The sequence below is a fragment of the Canis lupus genome, chromosome 38 (genome assembly GCF_048164855.1).
Source record: "Canis lupus baileyi chromosome 38, mCanLup2.hap1, whole genome shotgun sequence".
In the NCBI taxonomy this organism is placed as follows: Eukaryota; Metazoa; Chordata; class Mammalia; order Carnivora; family Canidae; genus Canis; species Canis lupus.
The window spans coordinates 24427341-24446279 of record NC_132875.1 but is presented as its reverse complement, the minus strand read 5'-3'; positions in this window follow the sequence as shown (position 1 = coordinate 24446279).

The window sequence follows — 18939 nt, the reverse complement described above, 5'->3', positions numbered from 1 at the left end:
ACGTGGGAGAAGTGGAAGGTACTTATGCTAAATGAACTCAGTCAGAGAAAGACAGATACCAAATACCATACAATTGCATTCACATGTGAATTTTAAGAAACCAAACAAACTGACAAAGGGGCGAAGGGGGGGATGAGAGATGCAAACCAAGAAACATACTCTTAACCACAGAGATTAAACTAATAAATACAAGAGGAAAGTGGGGGGGATGGGGAATCAGGGGATGGGAATAGTAGAGGTCACCTCTGACCACTACCAGGTGTTGTATTCAAGGTTTGAATCACTATGTGGTAAACTGGAAACGATATCATACTGTGTTTACAAAGAGGAATTCAAGTAAAACTTTAAAATAATAATTGGTAGTATAGAGGAAACATGGGCGCACAAGAAATAAAATCAGAAAGGCAACTGAAAATCCAAACAAAGAGTCTTTAGAGCCACAAATCCCCTCCCTAGCTCAGCTCAGGAGAAGCCTGCCATGCCTATTCTCACCCCAGAGAAGCCTGGATTTTGATCATTTTAAAATGATCTCTGGGGAGGCCGCTGACTTGGTGGAGTCAGGCTATCCTTGAAACCAAAACTTAAATAGAGTGCATGAAACTAAACTGCCCAAGATGCTAGGATTCCCAGTGCAAGCACATGCCAAGACACAAACTCTAACCATACACAGACATAACCCTAAGCCTACACTTAAGCCTAATGTTAACCTAACCCTCAACAAGAACTATCACTAATCAAAAACCAAACACAAACCCCAAGACCAAAACACATTCACTGAACCTAACCCTCACCCTAACTCCTAAACCTATTCTAAACCTTTAACCCTGACCCTTACCTTAAATCTAACACTAACCCTAACCTCTAACCATAACCTTAACTTAATGTACTCAAATCCTATTCCTAACCTTAACCTGTACCCTATCCCTAACCCTCTAATACTAATCCTATCTCATATCCCAAACTGTACCCTAACCCGGACCCTAAAACTAATCCCTAACCCACTGTCTAACCCTCTCTTACCCTTTTCCAAAACCGTACCCTGACCCTGACCTGACCCTAACCCTAACCCTTAACCAAACTCTAACCCTAATCCTAGCCCTAACTCGTGTCCTAAACCTAACCCTCGCCCTAACCCTAAACCTAGCCCTAACTTTAACTCTAACCCCTAACGCTAACCTCTAACACTAACTCACACCCTAACCCCTAACCCTAACTGCAAACCTATCTGAACCCTAACTCTAACCATAACCCAAACCCCAACTCCTAACCTCCTGCCCTAATCCCTAAAGTCTAAACCCTAACTCTAACTCTAACTCCTGTCCCTAATCAAAATCCCCATCCTAACTCCTAACCACTGACCCTTACCCTTATCCCTCACCCTAACCTCTAATCTGTAACCATAAGCATAATCACTAACCCCTAACATCTAACCTAAGCCTAACCACCAACCACCTCCCCTCCCCTGATCCTACCATTCATTCTACCCATTCACTTACACTATAGTTCTGAGGAGTCCCTTCTGACATGGACGTGGCTCCCAACGGCGCCTCCAAAGCCCTCCAGGGGGTCCTGAGGAAGCCGGGCTCCTGTGAATGCGGACGTAGCCCCACGTGTTCCAGAGTCATAGTCAGTGGGTCCTGAGTGTGCCGGGTCTCCTGCCAACATGGAGTATGCCTACTCTGGAAGGAGGAGGAACATCCTTCTGGATGCCTCACAACCTCTGGAAGCCTCACAGCAGGTTCTCAGGAGGCCGGGGGCTCCTGTCAGCCTGGACATGGCCTCATGTCCCCTGAAAACTCACCGCGGGTCCTGAGGAGGCTGTGGGTTGCTGTCAGCCTAGACGCAGCCCCATGTGTCCCGAAGCCAAAGTGCAGGTCCTGAGGAGGAAGGGGGTCCTCTCAGTCTTGATGTGGCCCCACATTTTCCTCAAGCCTCACCATAAGACCTGAGGAGGCTGGGGGCTCTTGTCAGAATGGACGTGGCCCCAAATCATCCCAATCATTCACAGTGTGTCCTGAGGAGGCCGGAGACTTCTGTCAGTGTGGAATCGGCATCCACATTTTTCTAGGGCCTCACCATAGGCTCTGACAAGGCTGGGGTCTTCTGTCCACATAGACGCATCCCCATATTTCCCGAAGTCTACACTGGGGGTCCTAAGGACATCAGCGTCCGGTTGTGTGGACGTGGCCCCACGTCCTCCCGAAGCATCACCCCGGTTCTGAGGTGGCCGAGGCTCCTGTCACTGTGGATGTGGCCCCCAGCTTCCAGAAGTCTCAACTTATGTCCTGAGGGGCCAGTTAGCTCCTGCCAGAGTGGAAGCAGCGCCCCATCTTTCAGAAGCCTCCCCACATGTTCTGAGGCAGCCCAGGGGCTCCTGTCAGTGTGGATGTGGGCTCACATCTTACTGAAGCCTCCCCGCGGGTTGAGGCAGCCCAGGGGCTCCTGTCAGGGTGGGTGTGGGCCCACAATTTCCTGAAGCCTCCCCGCATGTCCTGAAGTGGCCCAAGGTCTCCTATCAGGATAGATGTGGGCCCATAACTTCCGGAAGCCTCACCGTGTGAGGATAAATGAGCCCTGCACCAGGCAGAGGGCAGAGCAGCTCCCCCAAGAGCTAACACCTGAAAATCAGCACAACAGGCCCCTCTTCCAGAAGACCAGCTAGACGGACAATTTCCAGGGGAAGTCAAGGGAATTAAGTATACAGAATCAGAAGATACTCCCCGTGGTTTTTTCTTTTCTTTTCTTTCTTTTCTTTTCTTTTATTTCTTTTTGATTTGTTTGCATCCCCCACCCTTTATTCCTTTCTTTCTTTTTCTTTCTCTTTTTCTTCTCTTTCTTTCTTTTTTTTCTTCCTTTTCTCTTTTTCTCTTTTCTTTCCTTCTTTCTCTCTCTTTTTCTCCTTTTCCCAATACAACTTGTTTTTGGCCACTCTGCACTGAGCAAAATGACTAGAAGGAAAACCTCACCTCAAAAGAAAGAAACAGTCCTCTCTCCTAAGAGTTACAAAATACGGATTACAATTCAATGTCAGAAAACCAATTCAGAAGCACTTATACAGCTACTGGTGGCTCTAGAAAAAAGCATAAAGGACTCAAGAGACTTCATGACTGCAGAATTTAGATCCAATCAGGCAGAAATTAAAAATCAATTGAATGAGATGCAATCCAAACTAGAAGTCCTAACGACGAGGGTTAACGAGGTTGAAGAACGAGTGAGTGACATAGAAGCCAAGTTGATGGCAAAGAGGGAAACTGAGGAAAAAAGAGTCAGACCATTAAGAGACCAGGAAGACAGATTAAGGGAAATAAACGACAGCCTGAGGAAGAAAAACCTATGTGTAATTGGGGTTCCCAAGGGCACCGAAAGGGACAGAGAGCCAGAATATGTATTTGAACAAATCCTAGCTGAAAACATTCCTAATCTGGGAAGGGAAACAAGCATTCAGATTTAGGAAATAGAGAGATCCCCCCCCCAAAATCAATAAAACCCATCAACACCTCGACATTTAATAATAAAGCTTGCAAATTCCAAAGATAAAGAGAAGATCCTTAAAGCAGCAAGAGACAAGAAATCCCTGACCTTTGTGGGGAGGAGCATTAGAGTAACAGCAGACCACTCCAGAGAGAACTGGCAGTTCAGAAAGGGCTGGCAGGATATATTCAGGGTCCTCCATGAGAAGAACATGCAACCAAGAATACTTTATCCAGCAAGGCTCTCATTCAAAATGGAAGGAGAGATAAAGAGCTTCCAAGACAGGCAGGAACTGAAAGAATATGTGACCTCCAAACCAGCTCTGCAAGAAATTTTAAGGGGGACTCTTAAAATTCCCCTTTAAGAAGAAGTTCAGTGGAACAATCCACAAAACAAGGACTGAATAGATATCATGATGACACTAAACTCATATCTGTCGATTAGTAACTCTGAATGTGAACAGGCTTAATGACCCCATCAAAAGGCGTAGGGTTTCAGACTAGATAAAAAACGAGGACCCATCTATTTGCTGTCTACAAGAGACTCATTTTAGACAGGACACCTACAGCCTGAAAATAAAAGGTTGGAGAACCATTTGCCATTCAAATGGTCCTCAAAAGAAAGCAGGGGTAGCCATCCTTATATCAGATAAACTAAAATTTACCCTGAAGACTGTAGTGAGAGATGAAGAGGGACACTACATCATACTTAAAGGATCTATCCAACAAGAGGACATAACAATCCTCTACATATATGCCCCGAATGTGGGAGCTCCCAAACATTTAAATCAATTAATAACCAAAGTAAAGAAATACTTAGATAATAATACACTTATACTTGGTGACTTAAGTCTAGCCTTTTCTATACTCAATAGGTCTTCTAAGCACAACATCTCCATAGAAATGAGAGCTTTAAATGATACCCTGGACCCGATGGATTTCACAGAAATCTACAAAACTTTACATCCAAACTCAACTGAATACACATTCTTTTCAATTTCAAGTGCACATGGAACTTTCTCCAGAATAGACCACATACTGGGTCACAAATCGAGTCTGAACCAATACCAAAAGATTGGGATTGTCCCCTGCATATTCTCAGACCATAATGCCTTGAAATTAGAACTAAATCATAACAAGAAGTTTGGAAGGACCTCAAACACGTGGAGGTGAAGGACCATCCTGCTAAAGATGAAAGGGTCACAGGAAATTAAGGAAGAATTAAAAAGATTCATGGAAACTAATGAGCATGAAGAGACAACCATTCAAAATCGTTGGAATGCAGCAAAAGCAGTCCTAAGAGGGAAATACATCGCAATACAAGCATCCATTCAAAAACTGGAAAGAACTCAAATACAAAAGCTAACCTTACTCATAAAGGAGCTAGAGACAACACAGCAGATAGATCCTACACCCAACAGAAGAAGAGAGTTAATTAAAATTCGAGCAGAACTCAAGGAAATCGAGACCTGAAGAAATGTGGAACAGATCAACAGAACCGGGAATTTGTTCTTTGAAAGAATTAATAAGATACCTAAAGCATTATCCAGCCTTATTAAAAAGAAGAGAGAGAAGACTCAAATTAATTAAATCATGAATGAGAAAGGAGAGATCACTACCAACACCAAGGAAATACAAACGATTTTAAAAACATATTATGAACAGTTATACGCCAAAAAATTAGGCAATCTAGAATAAATGGACACTTACCTGGAAAGCCAGAAACTACCAAAACTGGAACAGGAAGAAATAGAAAACCTGAAAAGACCAATAACCAGGGAGGAAATTGAGCACTCATCCAAAAATTCCCAAGACACAAATGACCAGGGCCAGATGGCTTCCCAGGGGAATTCTAAAAAACTTTAAAGAAGAAACCATACCTATCCTACTAAAGCTGCTTGGAGAGACAGAAAGAGACGGAGTACTTCCAAATTCATTCTATGAAGCCAGCATCACCTTAATTCCAAAACCAGACAAGGACCCCACCAAAAAGGAGAATACAGACCAATATCCCTGATGAACATGGATGCAAAATTCTCAACAAGATACTAGCCAATAGGATCCAACAATACATTAAGAATATTATTCACCATGACCAAGTAGGATTTATCCCCAGGACACAAGGTTGGTTCAACACTCGTAAAACAATCAATGTGATTCATCATATCAGCAAGAGAAACCCAAGAACCATATGATCCTCTCATTAGACGCAGAGAAAACATTTGACAAAATAGAGCATCCATTCCTGATCAAAACCCTTCAGAATATAGGGATAGAGGGAACATTCCTCGACATCTTAAAAGCCATCCAGGAAAAGCCCAAAGCAAATATCATTCTCAATATGGAAGCACTGGGAGTATTTCCCCTAAGATCAGGAACAAGACAGGGATGTCCACTCTCACCACTGCTATTGAACATAGTAATGGAAGTCCTAGCCTCAGCAATCAGACAACAAAAAGAAATAAAGTCATTCAAATTGGCAAAGAAAAAGTGAAACTCTCCCTCTTCACCAATGACATGATACTCTATCTAGAAAACCCAAAACCGTCCCCAAAAAGATTCCTACAATTCATACAACAATTTGGTAGCGTGGCAGGATACAAAATCAATGCCCAGAAATCAATGGCATTTCTATACACTAACAATGAGGCTGAAGAAAGAGAAATTGAGGAGGCAATCTCATCTACAATTGCACCCAAAAACATAAGATACCTAGGAATAAACCTAACAAAGGAGGTAAAGGATCTCAACCATAAACACTATAGAACGCTACTGAAAGAAATTGAGGAAGACACAAAGAGATGGAAAAATATTCCATGCTCATGGATTGACAGAATTAATATTGTGAAAATGTCAATGTTACCCAGGGAAATGCACACGTTTAATGCAATCCCAATTAAAATACCATGGACTAAAAAAATAATAAAATAAATAAAATAAAATAAAATAAAATAAAATAAAATACCATGGACTTTCTTCAGAGAGTTAGAACAAACTATTTTAATATTTGTGTGGAATCAGGAAAGACCCCGAATAGCCAGGGGAATTTTAAAAAAGAAAACCATATCTGGGGGCATCACAATGCCAGATTTCAGGGTGTACCACAAAGCTGTGGTCACCAAGACAGTGTGGTACTGCCACAAAAACAGACTCATAGATCAATGGAACAGAATAGAGAACCCAGAAGTGGACCCTGAACTTCATGGTCAACTGATATTCGATAAAGTAGGAAAGACTATCCATTGGAAGAAAGACAGTCTCTACAATATATGGTGCAGGGAAAATGGACATCCAGAGTCAGAAGAATGAAACTAGAGCACTCTCTTTCACCATACACAAAGATAAACTCAAAATGGATGAACGATCTCAATGTGAGACAAGAGTCCATCAAAATCCTAGAGGAGAGCACAGGCAACACCCTTTTTGAACTCGGCCACAGTAAATTCTTGCAAGATAAATCCATGAAGGCAAAAGAAACAAAAGCAAAAATGAACTATTGGGACTTCATCCAGATAAGATGCTTTTGCACAGCAAAGGATACAGTCAACAGAACTAAAACACAACCTAAAGAATGGGAGAATATATATGCAAAAGACGTATCAGATAAAGGGCTAGTTTCCAAGATCTATAAAGAACGTTTTAAACTCAAACCCAAGGAAACAAACAATCCAATCATGAAATGGACAAAAGACATGAAGAGAAATCTCACAGAGGAACACAAAGACATGGCCAACAAGCACATGAAAACATGCTCTGCATCACTTGCATACAGGGAAATACAAATCAAAACCACAATGAGATACCACCTCACACCAGTGAGCATGGGGGAAATTAACAAGGCAGGAAACCACAAATGTTGGAGAGGATGCGGAGAAAAGGGAACACTCTTACACTGTTGTTGGGAATGTGATCTGGTGCAGCCACTCTGGAAAACTGAGTGGAGGTTCCTCAAAGAGATAAAAAATTGACTTGCCCGACGACCCAACAATTGCACCTTTGGGGATTTACCCCAAAGACTCAGATGCAAGGAAACGCCGGGACTCCTGCACCCCAATGTTTATAGCAGAATGTCCACAATAGCCAAACTGTGGAAGGAGCCTTGGTGTCCATTGAAAGATGAATGTGTAAAGAAGATGAGGTTTATGTATAAAATGGAATATTATTTAGGCATTAGAAATGACAAATACCCACCATTTGCTTCAACATGGATGAAACTGGAGGGTATTATGCTGAGGAAAGTAAGTCAATCGAAGAAGGACAAACAGTGTATGTTCTCTTTCATTTGGAGAATATAAATAATAGTGAAAGGGAATATAAGGGAATGGAGATGAAATGTGAGGGAAATATCAGAATAGGAGACAGAAAATAAAGACTCCTAACTCTGGGAATCGAACTAGGGGTGGTGGAAGGGGAGGTGGGCGGGGGTTGGGGGTGACTGGGTGACGGGCACTGAGGGGGGCAGTTGACGGGATGAGCACTGGGTGTTATTCTGTATATTGGTAAATTGAACACAAATAAAAAATTAACTTATTAAAAAAAAGATTCATGGAAACTAATGAGAATGAAGATACAACTGTTCAAAATCTTTGGGATGCAGCACAAGCAGTCCTAAGGGGGGAATACATCGCAATAGAAGCCTCCATTCAAAAACTGTAAAGAACTCAAATACAAGCTAACCTTACACATAGAGGAGCTAGGGAAAAAACAGCAGATAGATCCTACACCCAAGAGAAGAAGATAGTTATTTAAGATTTTAGCAGAACTCAATGAAATCGAGACCATAAGACCTGTGGAACAGAACAACAACAAAAAACCAGGAGTTGGTTTTTTGAAAGAATTAATAACATACATAAGCCATTAGTAAGCCTTATTAAAAAGAAGAGAGAGAAGATTCAAATTAATAAAATCATGAAAGAGAAAGGAGAGATCACTACTAACACCAAGGAAATACAAACAATTTTAAAAACATATTATGAACAGCTATATGCCAACAAATTAGGCAATATAGAGATATGAACGCATTCCTGGAAAGCCAGAAACTACAAAAACTGGAACAGGAAGAAATAGAAAACCTGAAGAGGCCAATAACCAGAGAGGAAATTGAAGCAGTGATCAAAAACCTCCCAAGACACAAAAGTCCAAGGCCAGATGGCTTCCCAGGGAATTTCTATCAAACGGTTAAAGAAGAAAACATACCTATTCTACTAAAGCTGTTTGGAAAGATAGTAAGAGATGGAGTACTTCCAAATTCGTTCCATGAGGCCAGCATCACCTTAATTCCAAAACCAGACAAAGACCCCACGAAAAAGGAGAATTACAGACTAATATCCCTGATGAACATGGATGCAAAAATTCTCAACAAGATACTAGCCAATAGGATCCAACAGTACATTAAGTACATTCACCATGACCAAGTAGGATTTATCCCAGGGACACAAGGCTGGTTCAACACTCGAAAATAATCAATGTGATTCATCATATCACCAAGAGAAAAACCAAGAAGCATATGATCTTCTCATTAGATGCAGAGAAAGCATTTGACAAGATAGAGCATCCATTGCTGATCAAAACACTTCAGAGCGTAGGGATAGAGGGAACATTCCTCGACATCTTAAAAGCCATCTACGAAAAGCCCACAACAAATGTCATTCTCAATGGGGAAGCATTGGGAGCCTTTCCCCTAAGATAAGGAACAAGACAGGATGTCCACTCTCACAACTGCTATTCAACATAGTACTGGAAATCCTAGCATCAGCAATCAGACAACAAAAAGACATTAAAGGCATTCATATTGGCCAAGAAGAAGTCAAACTCACCCTCTTCAACGATGACACAATACTCTACCTAGAAAACCCAAAAGCCTTCACCCCAAGATAGCTAGAACTCATACAGTAATTTGGTAGCATGGCAGGATACAAAATCAATGCCCAGAAATCAATGGCATTTCTATACATTAACAAAGAGACTGAAGAAAGAGAAATTGAGGAGTCAATCTCATTTACAATTGCACCCAAAAGCATAAGATACCTAGGAATAAACCTAACCAAGGAGGTAAAGGATCTCAACCATAAACACTATAGAATGCTACTGAAAGAAATTGAGGAAGACACAAAGAGATGGAAAAAAATTCCATGCTCATGGATTGACAGAATTAATATTGTGAAAATGTCAATGTTACCCAGGGCAATGTACACGTTTAATGCAATCTCTATCAAAATACTATGGACTTTCTTCGGAGAGTTAGAAAAAACTATTTTAAGATTTGTGTGGAATCAGGAAAGCCTCCGAATAGCCAGGGGAATTTTAAAAAAGAAAAACATATCTGGGGGCATCAGAATGGCAGATTTCAGGTTGCATTAAAAGTTGTGGTCATCAATACTGTGTGGAACCGGCACAAAAACAGACACATAGATCAATGGAACAGAATAGAGAACCCAGAAGTGGACCTTGAACTTTATGGTCAAGTAATATTCGATAAAGGAGGAAACACTCTCCATTGGAAGAAAGACAGTCTCTTCAATAGATGGTGGTGGGAAAATTGGACATCCACATGCAGAAGAATGAAACTAGAGCACTCTCTTTCACCATACACAAAGATAAACTCAAAATGGATGAAAGATCTCAATGTGAGACAAGAATCCATCAAAATCCAAGAGGAGAACACAGGCAACACCCTTTATGAACTCGGCCACAGTAAATTCTTGCAAGGTACATTCAAGAAGGCAAAAGAAAAAAAGCAAAAATCAACTATTGGGACTTCATCAAGATAAGAAGCTTTTGCACAGCATAAATACAGTCAACAAAACTAAAAGACAACCTACAGAATGGGAGAAGTTATTTGTAAATGACGTATCAGATAAAGGGCTAGTTTCCTAGATCTATAAAAAATTCTTAAAATCAACACCAAAAAACAAACAATCCAATCATGAAATGGGCAAAAGACATGAACAGAAATCTCACAGAGGAAGACATAGAAATGGCCAACATGCACATGAGAAAATGCTCTGCATTACTTGTCTCAGGGAAATAGAAATCAAAACTACAATGAGATACCACCTCACACCAGTGAGCATGGGGAAAATGAACAAGGCAGGAAACCATAAATGTTGGAGAGGATGCTGAGAAAAGGGAACCCTCTTACACTGTTTCTGGGAATGTGAACTGGTGCAGCCAATCTGGAAAACTGTGTGGAGGTTCCTCAAAGAGTTAAAAATAGACCTGCCCTAAGACCCAGCAATTGCAGTGTTGGGGATTTACCCAAAGTATTCAGATGCAATGAAACGCCGGGACACCTGCACCCCGAAGTTTTTAGCAGGAATGTCCACAATAGCGAAACTGTGGATGGAGCCATGGTTTCCATCGAAAGATGAATGTATAAAGAAGATGTGGTTTATGTATACAATGGAATATTACTCAGCCAGTAGAAATGACAAATACCCACCATTTGCTTCAACATGGATGGAACTGGAGGGTATTATGCTGAGTGAAGTAAGTCAATTGGAGAAGGACAGACCTATGTTCTCATTCAATTGGTTAATATAAATAATAGTGAAAGGGAATATAAGGGAATGGAGAAGAAATGTGTGGGAAATATCAGAAAGGGAGACAGAACATAAATACTCCTAACTCTGAGAAAGGAACTAGGGATGCTTAAGGGGAGGAGGGATGGGGTTACGGTTGAATGTTTGAAGGGCACTGAGGGGGGTCCTTGCAGGGATGAGCACTGGGAGTTATTCTGTATGTTGGTAAATTGAACACCATAAATAATAAATTTATTTTTTTAAAAAAGTTCAAACAACTAAATATTTATGTTGCCAACATGGGAGTACCTAAATATAGAAATCAATTAACAACAAACGTATAGAAAGTCAATGATAATAATACAATGACAGGGGATTTTAACACCTACTTATGGCAATGGACCTATCGTCTATACAGAAAATCAACAAGGGAAAAATAGCCTTGACACACTGGACCACAGGGACTCAACAGATATAGTCTGAACATTTTAACCTAAAGCAGAATACACATTCCTTTCAAGTGCACATGGGACATTCTCCAGAACAGATCATATCCTGGGCCACAAATCAGGCTTCAACAGTTACAACAGGTACAAGAAATTTGATATCACACCCTGTACATTTTTTTTATTTATTTATGATAGTCACACAGAGAGAGAGAGAGAGGCAGAGACATAGGCAGAGGGAGAAGCAGGCTCCATGCACCGGGAGCCCGACGTGGGATTCGATCCCGGGTCTCCAGGATCTGCCCTGGGCCAAAGGCAGGCGCTAAACCGCTGCACCACCCAGGGATCCCACACCCTGTACATTTTTGGACCACGATGTTATGATACTCGAAGTTGACAGTAAGAAAAAATTTGGACAGACCAAAAATACGTGGAAATTATGAACATCCTACTAGAGAATGAATGAAGCAACCAGGAAATTAAAGAGGAAATTTAAAACAAATGAAAATGAAAACATGTTTCTCCAAACCTCTGGGATGTAGCAAAGGCAGTCCTGAGAGAGATGTACATAGCAATACAGGCCTACCTCAATAAAGAAGAAGTCTCCAATACACAGCCTAACCCTACACCTTAAGGAGTTGAAAAAGGAATAGCAAACAAAGCCTAATGCCTATAGAAGAGGGGGAAAATAAAGATGAGAGGATCAATAAACAATACAGAAACAACAAAGCAGTAGAATGGAATAAAGAAACAAAGAGATGGTTCTTCAAAATAATCAAGGAAATGGATCAAGCCCTAGCCAGCCTTATCAACAAGAAAACAGAAAAGACCTAGATAAATAAAATCACAAATGAGAGAAGAGAGATCACAATCAACACCAGAAAAATTAGACAATTATAAGGGAATACTATGAAAGATTATACGCTAACATACTGGGAGACCTGGAAGAAATGGACAAATCCCCAGAAATGTGCACATGAGCAAAACTGAAATAGGAAAAAATAGAAAATGTGAACAGACCCATAACTAGCAAAGAAATTGAATCAGCAGGGCACCTGGGTGCCTCAGTGGTTGAGCATGTGCTTTGGCTCAGGTCATGATCCCGGGGTCCTGGGGAATGAAGTCCCACATCAGGCTCCCCGCATGGAACCTCAATTTCCCTGTGTCTATACCTCTGCCTCTCTGCGTCTCTCATGAATCCATAAATAAATCTTTAAAAAATGAAAAAAGATAAAATGATGAGAAAGGACCCAAATAAAATCACAAATGAGAAAAGAGATATAACAACCAACACTAGAGAAATACAAACGATTATAAGAGAACATTATGAAAAAATATATGCCAGCAACCTAGAACCTGGAAGAAATAGATCAATTCCTAGACATATATAACATAGTAAAAATGAAAAAGGAAGAAATAAGACTTGAACAGACAGATAACCAGCTAAGAAATTGAATCAGTAATCAAGGATCTCCCAACAGGAGACGCTTAGATCAATAGAACAGAATGGAAAGCCGAAACAAGATAAAAACCTGTAACTCTATGATCCAATAATCGACAACAAGGCAGGAAGGAATATCCAAAGCACAAAGACAGTCTCTTCAACAAACCCTAACCCTGACCCCAGGATAAGAACAAATGGTGTTGGGAAAACCAGGCATCCACATGCAGAAGAATGAAACTGGACCACTTTCTTACACCATATATATAAAAAATAAATTCAAAATGGATAAAAGACCTAAATGTGAGACCTGAAACCATACAAAGAAGAAAAGATAGCAAACGTCTTTGACATTTGCCATTGGATCTTCTTTCTAGATATGCCTCTAAGGTGAGGGAAACAAAAGCAAAAATACTATTGGGACTTCATCAAATTGAAAAGCTTCCACAAAGTGAAGGAAACAACCAAACCTAAAAGGCAACATACGAAATGAGAGGAGATATTTGTAAACAAAACATCCAATAAAGATTTAGTATCCAAAATACATAAAGGAAATATAAATCTCAGCCTCCTAAACACAACTTATCCAACTGCCAATGGGCAGAAGTCACGAATGGACTTTGTCTCTGACAAGACATCCAGATGGCCATGAGACACATGGAAAAACACTCAGCGTCACCCATCAATAGGGAAATGCAAACCAAAACCACAATAAGATGTCACCTGACAGCCATCATAATGGCTAAAGTTGAGAACAGAAGAAACAACAGGTGTCGTAGAGGCTATGGAGAGGAGCGAGGCCTCTTACACCCCTGGTGGGCAGGCGAACAGGTGCAGCCACTGTGGAAAACACTGTGAAGGGTCCTCGAGAAGTTGAAAATAGGGGATCCCTGGGTGGCTCAGCCATTTGGCACCTGCCTTTGGCCCATGTCGCGATCCTGGAGAACTGGGATCGAATTCCACGTCGGACTCACAGTGCACGGAGCCTGCTTCTCCCTCTGCCTGTGTCTCTGCCTCTCTCTCTCTGTGACTACCATAAAAACAATTTTTTAAAAAAGTTAAAAATAGAGCTACACTACGATTCCAAAATTGCACAGCTAGGTATTTACCCCAAGGATACAGAAGTTGTTTAGTAGATTCAAAGAGGAACACGCAGCCCAGTGTTTGTAGCAGCATTATCAAGAGCCAAACTGTGGATACAGCCCAGATGTCCATCGACAGATGAATGGGCCGAGACGATGTGGTTAATATACACACTGTGGCATCACTCGTTCATCAGAAGGGATGAAACGAAGCCCTTTACAATGACGTGGGAGAAGTGGAAAGGACTTATGCTCAATGAACTCAGTGAGAGGAAGACATATACCAAATACTATACAATTGTATTCACACGTGAATTTTAAGAAACCAAACAAACTGGCAAAGGGGCGGACGGGGGGATGAGAGAAGCAAATAAAAAAACACACTATTAACCACAGAGAATAAACTAATAAATACCAGAGGAAGGTGGGGGGGATGGGGAACCAGGCGATGGGGATAGTGGAGAGCACCTGTGACCATTACCAGGCGTTGTATCCAAGGGTTGAATCACCTTGTGGTAAACCTGAAAATATATCATACTGTGTTTACAAAGAGGAATTCAAGTAAAACTTTAAAATAATAATTGGTAGTATTGATGAAACATGTGCGCACAAGAAATAAAATCAGAAAGGCAAATGAAAATCCAAATAAAGAGTCTTTAGAGTCACAAGTCCCCTCCTTAGCTCAGCTCGGGAGAAGTCTGCCATGTCTATTCTGACCCCAGCAGAAGGCTGGATTTTGATTTTCTGGGGAGGCCACTGACTTGGTGGAGTCAGGCTATCTTTGAACCCAAAACCTAAATAGAGTGCATAAAAGTAAACTGCCCAAGATACTAGGAGTCCCACTGCAGGCACATGCCAGGACCCAAACTCTAACTATACACAGATATAACCCTAACCCTACACTTAAGCCTAATATTGACCTAACCCTTAAACAAGACCTATCACTAATCGAAAACCAAACACAAACCCCAAGACCGAAACACATTCACTGAACCTTCCTGCCCAACCTCAACCTAACTCCTAAACCTATTCTAAACCCACCCTGACCGCTACCTTAAATCTAACTCTAACCCTAACCTCTAAACCTAAATTGAACTTAATGTCCTCAAACCCTATTCCTGACCTTAACCTGTACCCTAACCCTAACACTCTAATACTAATCCTATCTCATACCCCAAACTGTACCCTAACGCATACCCTAAAACTAACCCCTAACCCACTCCCTTAACGTATCTCTTACTCTCTTCCAAATCCGTACCCTGACCCTGACCTGTCCCTAACCCTAACCCCTAACCAAACAATAACCCTAACCCTTGTCCTAAACCCTATCCTAACCCTAACCCTAGCCCTAATTCTAAACCTAGCCCTAACTATAACCCTAGCCCATCACCCTAAACCCTAACCCTAACTTACACCCTAATCCCTAACCCTAACTGAAAACCTAAGCCCAACACTAACTCTAACCATAACCCTAACCCCAACTCCTAACCTCCTGCCCTAATCCCTAGAGCCTAAACCCTAACCCTAACACTAAATCCTGTCCCTTACCCTAACCACCATCCTAACTCTTAACTACTGACCATTACCCTTATACCTCACCTAACCTCTAATCCATAATCATAAGCATAATCACTAACACCTAACGTATAACCTAAGGCTAACCACCAACTGCCTCCCCTCCCCTAACCCTACCATTCATTCTTCCCTTTCACTTACCCTGTGGTTGTGAGGAGTCCCTTCTGATGTAGACGTGGCCCCCAATGGCTCCTCCAGAGTCCTCCAGGGGGTCCAAGCGAGCCGGGCTCCTTTGAGTGTGGACATGGCCCAACGTGTTCCTGAGTCATAGTCAGCGGGTCCTGAGGACGCCGGGTCTCCTGTCACTGTGGACTATGTCTCACATCCTCTGGAAGCCTCACAGCAGGTCCTCAGGAAGCTGGGGGCTCCTGTCAGCATGGACATGGCCCCAGGTCCCACAGAAAACTCACCGTGGGTGCTGAGGGGCCTGTGGGCTCCTGTCAGCATAGACGCAGCCCCATATGTCCTGAAGCCAAAGTGCTGGTCCTGAGGAGGACGGGGTTCCTGTCAGGGTTGACGTGGCCCCACATTTTCCTCAAGCCTCACCATAAGACCTGAGGAGGCTCGGGGCTCCTGTCAGCATGGATGTGGCCCATAATCTTCCCAAACCTTCACAGTGGGTTCTGAGGGGGCTGGAGACTCCTGTCAGTGTGGATGTGGCACCCACATTTTTCTTAGGCCTCACCACAGGACCTGACAAGGCTGGGGTCTTCTGTCCGCATGGACGCATCCCCATATATCCCCAAGTCTACACCGGGTGTCCTGAGGAAGTCAGGGTCCTGTTCTGTCCATGTGGCCCCAAGTCCTCCCAAAGCATCACCGAGGGTTCTGAGGAGGCCGGGGCTCCTGTAACCATGAATGCAGCCCCCAGCTTCCAGAAGCCTCAACTTATGTCCTGAGGGGCCTGAGAGCTCCTGCCAGAGTGGACATCGCACCACAACTTTCTGAAGCCTCTCCGCTGGTCCTGAGGTTGCTCAGGGGCGCCTGTCAGCGTGGATGCGGGCCCACAATTTCCTGAAACCTCCCCGTGGGTCCTGAGGTGGCTCAGGGCTCCTGTCAGTGTGGATGTAGGCCCACATCTTCCTGAAGACTCCCCGCAGGTCCTGAGGGGGCCCAGGGGCTCCTGTCAGGGTGGATGCGGGCCCACATCTTCCTAAAGCCTCACCGCGGGTCCTGAGGAGACCGGGGCTCCTGTCAGCATGAATGCGACCCAATTTCCCCCTGAAGACTTCCCATGGGTCCTCTAGAGGCTGCAGCTCATCAGCATAGACGCCTCCCCACATCCCCCTCAGGCCTCCTCAGCACAGGCTGGCTCCTGATAGTGCAGGCAGAGGAGGCCTACTGCACATGCCTGCCCCATGGGAGGGGTCTGGCCTCGGGCGCTCCCTGCGGGACAGTTTCAGGCTCCAGCTGGGGCCTGTTAACTTCGGAAACATCTCACTGAACAGGAGAGCAACACCCAGCTTCCCAGAAATACTTCAGAACAAGGAATTGGAGCCCAGAGGATGCGAAATGAAATGTGGACCAGACTTTTACCACGTCCTGCAAAACTCACTCAACCCTCTTCCACTGTGGGCGGGACCGCGGGTTGGTGGAGCCGCCCTGCAAACAGTGTGGAGGCCCCTCAGGAAGTTACAAATAGAGCCACCCTGCGACCAGCAGGTGAACGGCCTGGAGTTTACTCCGAAGATACAGATGCAGTGAGACGTGGGACAACTGCACCCCAATGTCCACAGCAGCTGGGTCCACAGTAGCCAAACTGTGGGAGGAGCCTCAGTGCCCTGTGGCAGATCATGGATAAAGAGGATGGGAGATAGATGATGGTCATAGAGAGAGGAATGGAACTCAGCTATCAAAGAGAAGGAAATCTTGCCATTTACAATGATGTGGATAGAACTAAAGGGATCATGTTAAGTGAAGTAAGTCACTTGGGAAAGAGAATGACCGTGTGGTGTCATTCATAGGTGGAATTAAAGAAGCAAAGCAGATGAACTACTGTGAAGGGAAGGAAAGACAAATAAGATGAAAACAGATGCAGGAAATACAGACTCTTAACGATAGGAAATGAACTGAGGGTCGCTGGAGGGGTGGGGCATAACAGGGGAAATAGGAAAGTGCTGCATCTCACTCTGTCCTGCTTCTCCAATACTGATTTGCTGTCCGGGGTTATTTGTTGAGGAGGATGGATGTTATGTTTTTTTTTCCTATTTCTAATTTCTGCCACCATGATTTTGATAGGAATGACTTTGAAACTAAGGGTGGCTTCAGGAACTGTGGACATTTTCACAAGCTGAGGCTCCAACCCCACAAGCCCAGGATGGCCTCCCAGAGCCTGGTATGGCTCAGTGCACAAGTCTTGTGCTCCTTTGGTTCAGTCTCATTATTTATTCTCCTTGATGCTCCTGAGAAGGCCTTCACATCCTTCCTTTCCTTCCTGAGTGCTCATTGTCGGGACACAGCAAGGCTAATCTACTCTGTAGTTTCAGTTTGTGTCCCGTGACTTTACTGAACCCACTCCTTAGTTCTAACAGGTTTTGGTGGAGGCTCTGGGGTTGCCTGTTTCTAGTTCCGCGTCTTCAGCATATAGGGACAGTGTGACATCCCCCTTCCAGGTGTGGATCTTTTGATTTTTACAGGTTTATGTCCTAGAAAGCCCCACTATTGAATCAAAACTGATCCCAAGCCAAGGGCAGGAAGCCCCTATTAGAATGAGAACAGAGTTCAATACCCTTGAAGGTCCCATATCAAAATGTAAAGAGAACTTGAGGAATTGCTCCAGCCCTTCTGGAGGTCCCCGAGACCAGCCCTTAAAACTAAGCTAAAAGCCACCTCAGGGTCCAAGTCCCTGCTCTGCTCTGTCGGGTATACTTGGACACAAGATCGAGGTGGCAAATAAACCCTCGTGTGTTTGCATCAGTGTCGGCTTCTCGGAGATTTCTTGGAATCGCAATCTTGGGCACAACAGTCTGAGATAAAAAAAGAAAACCAAAAGAAGCTCGTACGCAGGTAGAGTGAACGCAGGATTCTGAGAGAAGCGGCGGAGACCCAGGAGCTTGTGGGCTCTTCTGTGGAGGCCCCTGCAGACGGGGGGCAGGATGCTCAGCCTCAGAGCCAGAGGACCCAGAGACCCCACCCATATCCCGCCCATCTGGGCCGGGTCCGAGTGAGCAGCACAGCGCTGCCCGCTGGAGTCCAGACACGCTGATGCCCACCCCGCCTCTGACCCCGCAGATGCATCTCCCAGGCAGATGTGCACCTGACAATCAGCGCCATGGCCAATCCCCAGACCCCGCACAGACCATTCGCTGCCACCAAGTTGTCGGACCGCAGAGGCTGCAGAGCTTCAGCTCTGCTTGGAAAGAAGGGTCTCTCTTCCTTTGTACTTTGTGATTTATTTTCATTTAT